Here is a 9,663-nt window from a genome sequence, read left to right on the forward strand (position 1 = left end):
AAATTTACAGGACGGCAAAACCTGACTTGAACTGCAAAGAGAAGGAGTTGCAGTCTTTATCCTGCTGAAATATGGACGCTTATACATTTTGCTGCAGAAATGTACCTATCTTGAGTACACGAGAGTCTGTCCTAGGTTCCCGGGGAGGTGCTGTATCATATACAATTGATGCATATTTTAGAATCTCCTTTCTAAAGTCTGAAAAATTCTGAATTTGAAAACCCATCTGGCTCCCAGGAGTCTAGGTAAGAGACTGTGGGTCTGTGTTGTGCCTCTTTTTCCCAGCAGAGTCAAGGCTCAGAGTGGGGGGGGGGGGTCACAGCTGCCAATGGGCTGGTGGGTATATGTCTGAGTTGCTCTCTCTCCCTGACCTGCCTCCCACAAGACTCTGCCTCCCCTGTGTCCCACCTCCTCGCCTGTCCCTCCTCTGGGAAGCTTTTCTTGTCCACCCCAGCCAAAGCGGACCTTTCTTTCCCCGTTGGGTCCCAGAGCCCGGGCCAGTGCCTACCACTTATGGATACTTGCTGGGAGACTGGAGACCATGGTGGTGAGCGAGCGGGCTGACCGGAGGCTCCAACCCCTCAGGATCTAGCCTTGATTTGGCCACACCGCAGTGGTGTGACGTCGGACAGGTTACCTAGCTCTCTTGTGCCTCAGTTCCCTCATCTGTAAAAGGGCAGAATAATAATACTCCTCCCAGAGCGTTGGCGTGACAATTAGAGAATAAAATGCAAAACACCCATATTGCGTGGGACATACTTACACTAAAAAAACTGTTCGTTGTTTACCTGCAATTTAACGGGGTATCTTGTGTCTTTACTTGCTAATCTGACAGCTCTAGCCTGGCACAGAGATAGTTCCCGGTGTACATTAGCTGGTGTATTAATAATAAATGTTGAGTGACGTGAAAAGCTTTTTATCACAGTATTTCTATCTGCCTGATCTTTCCCCAGTAGTTTGAAGGCACTTAAAATTTTTTTTAAAAATGTTTATTTACTTTTTGAGAGAGAGAGAGAGACAGAGTGTCAGCGGGGCAGGGACAGAGAGAGAGGGAGTCACAGAATCCGAAGCGGGCTCCAGGCTCCGAGCTGTGGGCACAGAACCCGACGCGGGGCTTGAACTCACAAACCAGGAGATCATGACCCGAGCCGGAGTCGGACGCTCAACTGACTGAGCCACCCAGGCACCCCTAAAGGCACTTTAAAAGCATTCATTCATTCATTCATTCATGCATTCATTCACTTAACAATTATTTATTGGACAACTTTTATATGCGAGTCACGGTTCCAAGCCTTGAGGATAAAGCAGTGAACCAGAACTAGCCCCTACCCTCATGGAGCTTCCAGGCTGGCCAAGAAGACGAATATTAAGTGTGAATGACCCTGGACGATGAATAAGCTTTGCGACAAGCCCCAAGCAGACGTCCTGGCCAAGGACAGGCTGGGTGGGCACTCGAGCCTCAGACTTTTCCATCTCTTCCCTCTCACTCTCGCCCTCAGTGTCCCGCCTGGTGGGTGCCTGGATGGGGTGTTGGGGGACAAGGGCTCGGAGAGATGCTCTTGATCCCTGGGAAGGAGGGTCGTTGTACATGGTGGTTCCCACGGTGGGGCTGACAGCCCCGAGCCATCCACACTGTCCCCAGCCTCCCTGGGAATGGGGTGAGGTGGGAGGGATCAGGTGCGGCCGCCGAGAGGCTCCACCTGAGACCAAGGGGGATCTGGGCTGAATCGGAGCCTTAATCTTTAGGAACACTTTGTGTGTTTGTCTAGCCGGCGGGCTCTGGGTGGGCGCTAAGAGAAGGGGTTTGGGGTGAATGATTTCTCTCGAGAGGGCGGTCAGCTGGTGATGTCAGTGGAGGGGAGCGCCTTTAAAGATCAACTGACTTGACATTTGATGGATGAGGAAACGGAGCACTCGAGAGGGAAGTGACTTCTGAAGGTCACACAGATCTCTCCCGGAGGAGCTGCCACCAAAACCCAGACTGACTCCCGGGCCAGAGTCCCTGCCCTGCCCCCTCCCGGCCGCAGGCCCCATGGTGTTAAAGGAGAAGGCCGCATGAGATCACCACCTTCTCACTGGGAATCCCCAAGGAGGGGTCACCTGGGAGCCAGCAGCCCGCCCTCTCCCACAGCCCCCAGGCAAGTTTCTGGGTGGTTTGGGCCCCTGGCCTCGGTCTGCAGCTCCGAACGGGGGTTGGGGGGGGGGGGCGCTGAAAGCCGACCTCAAACAACAAATGAGAAATCTGAAAAAGTTTCACTTCCCAGATTTCACTGTGGTGGCTACACTCCGGGCAGTGGGATCTGACATCCCTCATGCTCCCTCACCGGCTTCTTTTGAAAACCCTGAGGAGTTTGACTTGTGACCTACCCACTGAGGGCTCCTCCTCCCTGGTCCCCAGTGCTACGTCCTGATTCAGCACCCCCCCACACACATCCAGAAGGGGTTCCCTGAGCATGCACACCCCCACCTCTCAGAACCACCCATCCAGCCCAGCGGTCCCCGATCCTCTGTGTGGATCCAGGCTGGGATGCCCGTGAGGGACAGGATAGAACTTTCCCCTCATGACTGTCTTCTCTGTCCCCTCTCCATGCCCAGATCCACTGCCTTGGTGAAGACCCTGCCCTCTCTTTCTTGGCAGCCTGGCATCCCGTGAAGTCCTATGGCCTAATGTGTAGACTCTGCCTTCAGACCTCCCAAGTGCATCTGGGGCCACCACTCCCGGCTTTGTGTGGCAGTTTGAAAACGTACCCACAAATTCTTTGGCACCGTGCCCGTCAAGAAATGGGGCCTACGTCTTCTCTCCTCGAAGCCGAGCCAACCTTAGAGAGGCCGGTGACAATAGGGGACGGCAGAAGTTATTGTGATAGGACTTCCAAGGCTAGGTCTTAAGGACACTTCAGCTTCCTTCGAGTTCTCCAGGGACAGTGACCTTTGGCGCTAGGAGCTGCCATGTAAACGGTACAAACTCCGCCATATTTGTGGAGGTGTCTGGCCAGCAGTCCCAGCCAAGGTCCGTGTGGCCAGCCAATGTCAACTACAGACAGCGAGGGGGGCTGCACTTAGGAACGGATGAGCCAGGGGGACCTGCCAGGGTGCTGGGAGCTTCTCCATCAGGGCCCCACGGGCTCAGAGGGTCAGAGCCCCCCCCCCCCGCCCACATCTGAGCTCACAATAGTGAGAGAGCTTGGCTCTGGAGGCTGCTCCCACCCTTCTTCTGGGCAGAGTGCTCCCACGGTCACTGGGTTAGAAGGGACCAACGATCTGGCTTGTTGAAACACGCTCACTCTCTAATCTGTGTTTCCTTTATACTCTACCCAGTAGAGTATGAACTCCACAAAGACAGGAGCTCACCGGAGTTTATCTGTGTTGTAGTTTGCTACATCTCCAGTGCTTCTAACAGTGACAGTAGGTGCTCAGTGAACATTCACTGAGTAAGTAAATGGATGGATGGATGGATGGTGTGTCTATTACTGTGAGGCCAGACCGGCTGCACCACTCGCTCCTCTGTGAAATGGGTGCCATGATGGGGCCTATCCATCAGGAGTGTTGGTGGTGACTTGAGAGAATGGGCCGGTGCCCCTGCCTAGAGCATTGCTGAAGTTCAGGAGGGGATTATGGGGATCGTTAGCATTACTGGTCATCACAGGTTGAGTCTCCTTGTGACCAGAAAGACAAATCCGGGGTTTTTAAAGGCCCTTGGCCCAGGCTTCATGGAGATGCCCAACCCATGAACATACTGGGGCTTCTGACCCTCCAAGCAGATGGGGTACCTCCTTGGGGCTCCCGTAGGCCCCCACACCCTGTGTTCCCCAAACCCAGCTCTGGCACACAGATCACCTGTTGGTCTGTGGAATCCCAGGGGCTGGGGATGGGGCCTCACCCCCCGTATCCCAGGGCCTAGCCCCACTCCTGCCCGGTGAGTGCTGGGGAAAGGACAGCGAGGAGAATGAGTTGGTCAGAGCTTCCTCTGAGATTGCCCGATACCTTCCCATCCGTCAGATTCTGACCCGAAACCCCAGAGCTTCCCTCCATGACACTGTAAGGATTACAGCCAAGAAGGTGGATCACACAGGGCCAGTTTCTTCTCAGTTTCCTCCCCAGGCGGGAGTGCCATGGGAGCCTGTCGAGAGGAAGGCAGAAGCAGTGTTAACCAGGTCGACCCTGCACACACGGATAAGGTGGCATGGCCCTCTGGGAGGCACCTGCTTTCTGCACAGCAAACACAGCAGGGAGACCGAGGAGGGGCTTGGTGGCTAATCTGGTTCCCCAAGCTCCCCACCGCCCTCCTCGTGGTTGAAGACATCCGTTAGGCAGGACCTCTCTGGTGCCCACAGAGATTATCTGCAAAGCAGCAGGGGTGAGGAGACAGGGGGCCTGCCCTCCCTCGGGCCTTCAGGTACCCGCACCTGGGTCTGTGCAGCCTCGGGCTTGGCTGGGAGGGGACCGAAGGAGAGACAGGGCAGGGAGAGATTGTTCTGCAGTTCCCGAAAAGCTAGTTTTAACCGCTGTTAACAGCTAGTTAACTTCTGACCCTCCTTGGGACCGTTCCTCCCTCCACAGTGCCCTCTGCTATGACAACCCACGGTCTCCACATCCTCTTCTTCCCCTCTCCTCGCTGCCCAGCTGGCTCGTCTTCTACCTCTGCCAGCGGGCAAGCCTGCCACATGTCGGCAAGGCTCACCTCCCTCTTCAGGCCTCTCTGTAACCCCTTTGCAGCCCTTTCTGGGGACCTTGGGGTTCTAGGGTGTCCCCTCACCTCCTGGCCCTGGTGGAGACTTTCCAGCAGCCTCCAAGAGGAGGCACCTTGGGGCTGGGAGGCAGGGAAGGGCATCCTTCTGGTTTCCCCTGTGCCTCTTACAAACCATTCCTTCTCCCCCTTCTTCCTTCAACCCCTGGGCTCATTTGAATACACCGCAACCGGCTAGATCTCCCCTGCCCCTGCCTGCCAGCACCGGGTCCACCACCTCCCGGCCACTCCCCTGCATTCTGGGGGTGCTCACCGCCGGCCTTCCACCCCAGCCTCCTTCTCAGTGACTCCAGCACTCACACGACTCCCTGTCCACACCCTGACCTCCTCGCCCCCAGACATCACTTTCTCCGCTCTGCCCAGCTGCCCACTCCCAAGGTCATACCCTACACCTTGCCTCGTTGCTAACAGTGCCATTCCTGGATTTCCACCCCGGCCACACCTCTTATCCTTCCAGGCCCCTTCTATAACCACCCCCCCCCGCCCCCACCCCCAGGAGCCCTCCCGCTCCCTCACTGGCTGTCACCCCTCTCCTTGACACCTTGGAGTCCACGGTCTACCATTTTGGTTATTCTTTTGCAACAATCCGGACTCTTGTTCCCTGCCCCCTTTGTCACGTGTGCGTGGCGGAGCCTCACCGTGGCCGAAGCCAGCTCTCCGCTTTCTCCCCACCTGCACCAGAGAAGCGGGAAGTTGCTGAGGCCATCCCACAAGCCCGCTTCCCTGGGCGCGCCTTAACCTTGGCCTTGCCTGGAAACTGCTCCCTTTCCCTGGTGTGGACATGGACAGAACTGGCTGGGCGTAGGCAGAGGGAGAGAAAGGATACAGAGAGGACTTAGACATTTCTGGCTGGAGCAGTAGGGTGTGTGGTGATGCCCGTTTTCTGAGACGGGAAAGATGGGGAGAAACAGGCTGGGAAGAGAAACCGAGGCTCCTAGCCCTTGGTTCTGACAGTTTTGCCTCCCATGTGGATCTTAAGCCGATGAAAGTCTCCCACCTTTGCCGCCTCCAGCTTGAGCCTGTGGTCTTGTTAAAATACATCAATGAGAATATCTCCTCCTTAAACCCTTTTATTTTTATTTGTTTATTTTTTGAGGGGGGAGCAAAGAGAGATAGAGAATCCCAGGAGGGGCAGAGAGAAAGGGGGAGAGAGAGAGAGAGAGAGAGAGAGAAGCAGGGCTCACCCGAAGCAGGGCTTGGGCTCACCTGATGTGGGAATTGGGCTCACGAACCGTGAGATCATGACCTGAGCCAAAGTCAGATGCTTAACAACTGAGCCACCGAGGCGCCCCTCCTTGAACCCCTTTAATGCATCCACATCTCACTGTAGAATGAATCCAGGTATCTACACGATCTGGCTGCTGGCTTCCTCTTCTACCTCATCCCTTCCACGCCTCCGTTTCACCCCCATGGAACATTCCGGTTCTGAGCGCCTTCCTCCGCTTCTCTGATGCCCCAGGCATCGTCCCCGCCGCCGGCACCTGGACGTGTGCTGTGCGCGCGGTCTACCCTGCTCTTTCCGTGGCTGGTGACTTCCCAGATGCCACCTTCTCGGAGGGCCCTTCCTTGAGCACACGTCCGGCCCAGCCCCCCCAGTCACGCCGCGTCACCCCCTGTCGCGTCACCGTGTTTATCATCTCTTTCAGAATTTGTCCTAATCCAAGGCCACCTCGTGCGTGTGTTGGAGTTCATTCTTTCACACCCGCTGGCGAGAGGCGCCTGGCCGGTCCAGCTTGCCTTACGTCCCTGGCACCTGGCACAGGCCAGGCGCTCAATAGGTACGTGTTAAATGTATCAGTGACGGAAGGAAGGAAGCAATGGGGGGGTGGATGCATCCGAGCGTGGACGGAGGGGGTCCTTCCTCTAGGGCTGTTGTGAAGAAGAGGGGGGATACTGGGTGTGAGATCACCCTGCCCGCCTCACCCCTCACCGGGCCCAACCCCAGCTGTATCACTTTCCCTCCCAGGCCCTGCCGTTCCTGCCTCCAGCCCTCGGGTCACAAAGTACCTCCCTCCCAGGATGCCTCCAGAGGGGCCGACTTGCTCGACCCCCCACAACGTTGTTCCGCCCTTGCCGGATTCTTTCACAGACACTCAGGCATTGGGAAGAGCTGAGAACGAGCCTGAGGTCCCTGCCTTCGTGGCACTTACATTCTGTGGACTGATCAGCAATGGAAACATTAACCTCCCTCCAGGAAGCCTTCCCCAGTTTCTCCTCCCCGAACCGGTGCCTCTGACCACCCTCGGGTCCCTGTGCCCCGCCCCCACGGCACTCCCCACCGTGTACTGTGAATTTCCGTGGGGATCTGTCTCCACTTCGAAGCCAGGGGAACCTGGATTCTCGTCTTTTCCATCTCTTATCCTGACCGGCATGGGTCTTGGTGGGAACTGTACCTTTGGGTCGCACTCCACGGGCTGGAAAGGTGAGGCGCAGCGTTCCCGGCTGAGGGCCCTAATGGGCAGAGCCGCGTCACCGCGTGAGTGCCCGCAGGTTTGGGAAGAGCGTGGGGTGCAGGGCGGTGGGGTGAAGCCGCACGTGAGCCGCATCTTGGACGGCTGTGCGGGTTTCAAATGGGGTTCTGTAGCGCTTGTCTTGCCGAGAGATATGTCCCGATTTACTAAACCACCAAGGAAGCCGCGGACGTGGTCACATGTGCAGTCACGCCTGACCAAGTTGTCCCACTGTCCCCAGTGCCCTGCTGAAAACTCCTAATAGTTTGAAACTAAGTGTCACTGCCTCACACAGAGAGTGCCTGGCTTGGGGAACCTGTTAGGCCAGCAAGAGGTTAAGTGGGAGCTGGAGGCACTGTCATGGGTGACCTATCCATATAGGGTGGTAACGGGAACTGGGATGACTTGGGGACATCCCTAACCTTTGAGGCTGACGTCATTCTGATAACCACTCACCCACAACACATCTCGTGGTGCCAGAGAGGTAGATGAGGTCCCCAACGCAGGGCTGTGTGGCTAATACTCTTCTGCGCACGCAGAAGGAACCAGCAGAGAAACCAGAATCATTCCAAGACCTGTTCATTTTTCCATGCAGCAGACTGTATAAACTCTACATGCTTGTGGCTGGGATGGGGGCAGGGTTAATCTCATGTGGGGGGTAGCATCACACAGGAGGAGGTGTCTGAGCTGGGCATTGAAGGATGGGCAGCGTGATCTCCAGGCGGAAGGGCATTCCAGGGGAGGGAACAGCAGGCACAGACACTTGGTGTGAGACAGCAGGGCTTGCATGGGGAGGCGCAGGCAGCTGGATGTGGCTCCTGTCCACTGTGTGTGCCCCGTGCTGGACCACTTCATTCCACTGATCAAACCCGTCACCCTCCAAAGTGATTTTTGTAGACGAAGGAACTGGTGTTCAGAGAGGTTAGGTAACTGGTCTCAAGTCCCACAGCCAGTGGCAGAGCTCAGGTTCAAATTCAGGTTCATCAGATTCCCAAATCTGTGCTTCCATCCGCCATGCTGAATTGCCCCATAACAGGACGCAGGACCCGAGGAGCCAGAGGTGGCCATTTGGACTTGATTCTAGAAGGCTGAGTCCCCTGAACGCCTGCCACTCGCACTCCACCATCAAGAGCACCGTCACGTCTCAGACTTTCATTTCCTTAATGCTGTCTTTAAATGTTTTACTTTAAAAAATTTTGAGTACTTTTTCTCGGTGTATAACGTACCTATGAAAAGGACACAGATCAATTAATTTTCACTCATGTGAAAAATGACAATTTTTCATCTAGGTCAAAACCAGAATGTTTCGAGCCTCTCAGTAGCCAGCCTCAGGCCTCCAGCCAGGCACGACCCACCCCTCCCCGGAACCACCCCCCCCCCCCGCCCCCGCCCGCCCGCCTGCCGCCAGGCAACCACTCTTCCAGTTGTAACAGCAGATTAGTTTTGTTTGCTTTTGAGCTCCATATAAGTGGAACCGTAAAGACCATTCTTTTCAGGGCACCTGGGTGGCTCAGTCGGTTAAGCGTACGACTTTGGCTCAGGTCATGATCTCGCAGTTGATGGGTTCGAGCCCTGCATCAGGCTGTGTGCTGACAGCTCAGAGCCTGGAGCCTGCTTTGGATTGTGTGTGTGTGTGTCTGCCCCTCCTCCGCTCACACTTTGTCTCTCAAAAATAAATAAAAATGTTTAAAAAATATTTTTAAATTAAAAAAAAAAAGACTTCTTGTGTGTTTGGCTCAACATTTGTACAGTTCAATGTATTCATTCTCGCTTTTATACAGTATTACATTATATGCATGAACCAGAATGTATTAACCAGAATGTATTAATTTGGGGCCATTATGAATAGAGCTGCTGTGAACATTCTTGTGCACGACTCCCGGTGCTCTCATGCACTCGTTTCTGTTGGAGTTATACCCGGCGGCTGAGCTCCTGGGTCAGAGAGTACTTTGGGTACGTCCTGCTTCAGTAGATATGGCCAACGTCCCAAAGCAGCTGTCACAGTTTACAGCCTAGTACCAGTGAATCAGAGTTCCAATCTTTCCACATCCTCGCCAACATTTGATACTGGAAGTCTTTTTCATTTTGGTCCTAGTGGCCATCCGGGGATCTCAAAGTGGACTTTTCATTCACATTTCTCTCATGATTAAGGCGCTTGAGTGTTTCCAAATGTTGATTGGCCACATATAGCCTCTTTTTACGAAGTATTTAAGTCTTTTGCTCATTTTTCTGTTTGATTTTTAATTTCTATTCATTTTTCTTTTTTTCCTTAAAATTGTTTTTTTACTTTGTTATATATACATTTTTATTGAGAGAGAGAGAGAGAGAGAGCAAGAGTGTGCATAAGCAGGGGAGAGGCAGAGGGAAAGGGGGAGAGAGAGAGAGAGAGAGAGAGAGAGAGAGAATCCCAAGCAGGCTTCATGCTCTGTGTGGAGTCCGACTCAGGGCTCGATCCCACAACCCTGG

At 54.6% G+C, this 9,663-nt stretch overlaps 1 long non-coding RNA gene across 1 annotated transcript; it reads left to right on the top strand.

Annotated features, from left to right (window-relative positions):
• Positions 1-3,231: 3,231 nt before the first annotated feature.
• Positions 3,232-8,434, top strand: LOC122233631. The gene is made up of 4 exons (XR_006211282.1): positions 3,232-3,431; positions 6,394-6,525; positions 6,714-7,169; positions 8,234-8,434. It is a non-coding gene; the product is annotated as an uncharacterized LOC122233631 (long non-coding RNA).
• Positions 8,435-9,663: the final 1,229 nt, after the last annotated feature.

This window comes from Panthera tigris, chromosome E1 (genome assembly GCF_018350195.1).
Source record: "Panthera tigris isolate Pti1 chromosome E1, P.tigris_Pti1_mat1.1, whole genome shotgun sequence".
Classification (NCBI taxonomy): domain Eukaryota; kingdom Metazoa; phylum Chordata; class Mammalia; order Carnivora; family Felidae; genus Panthera; species Panthera tigris.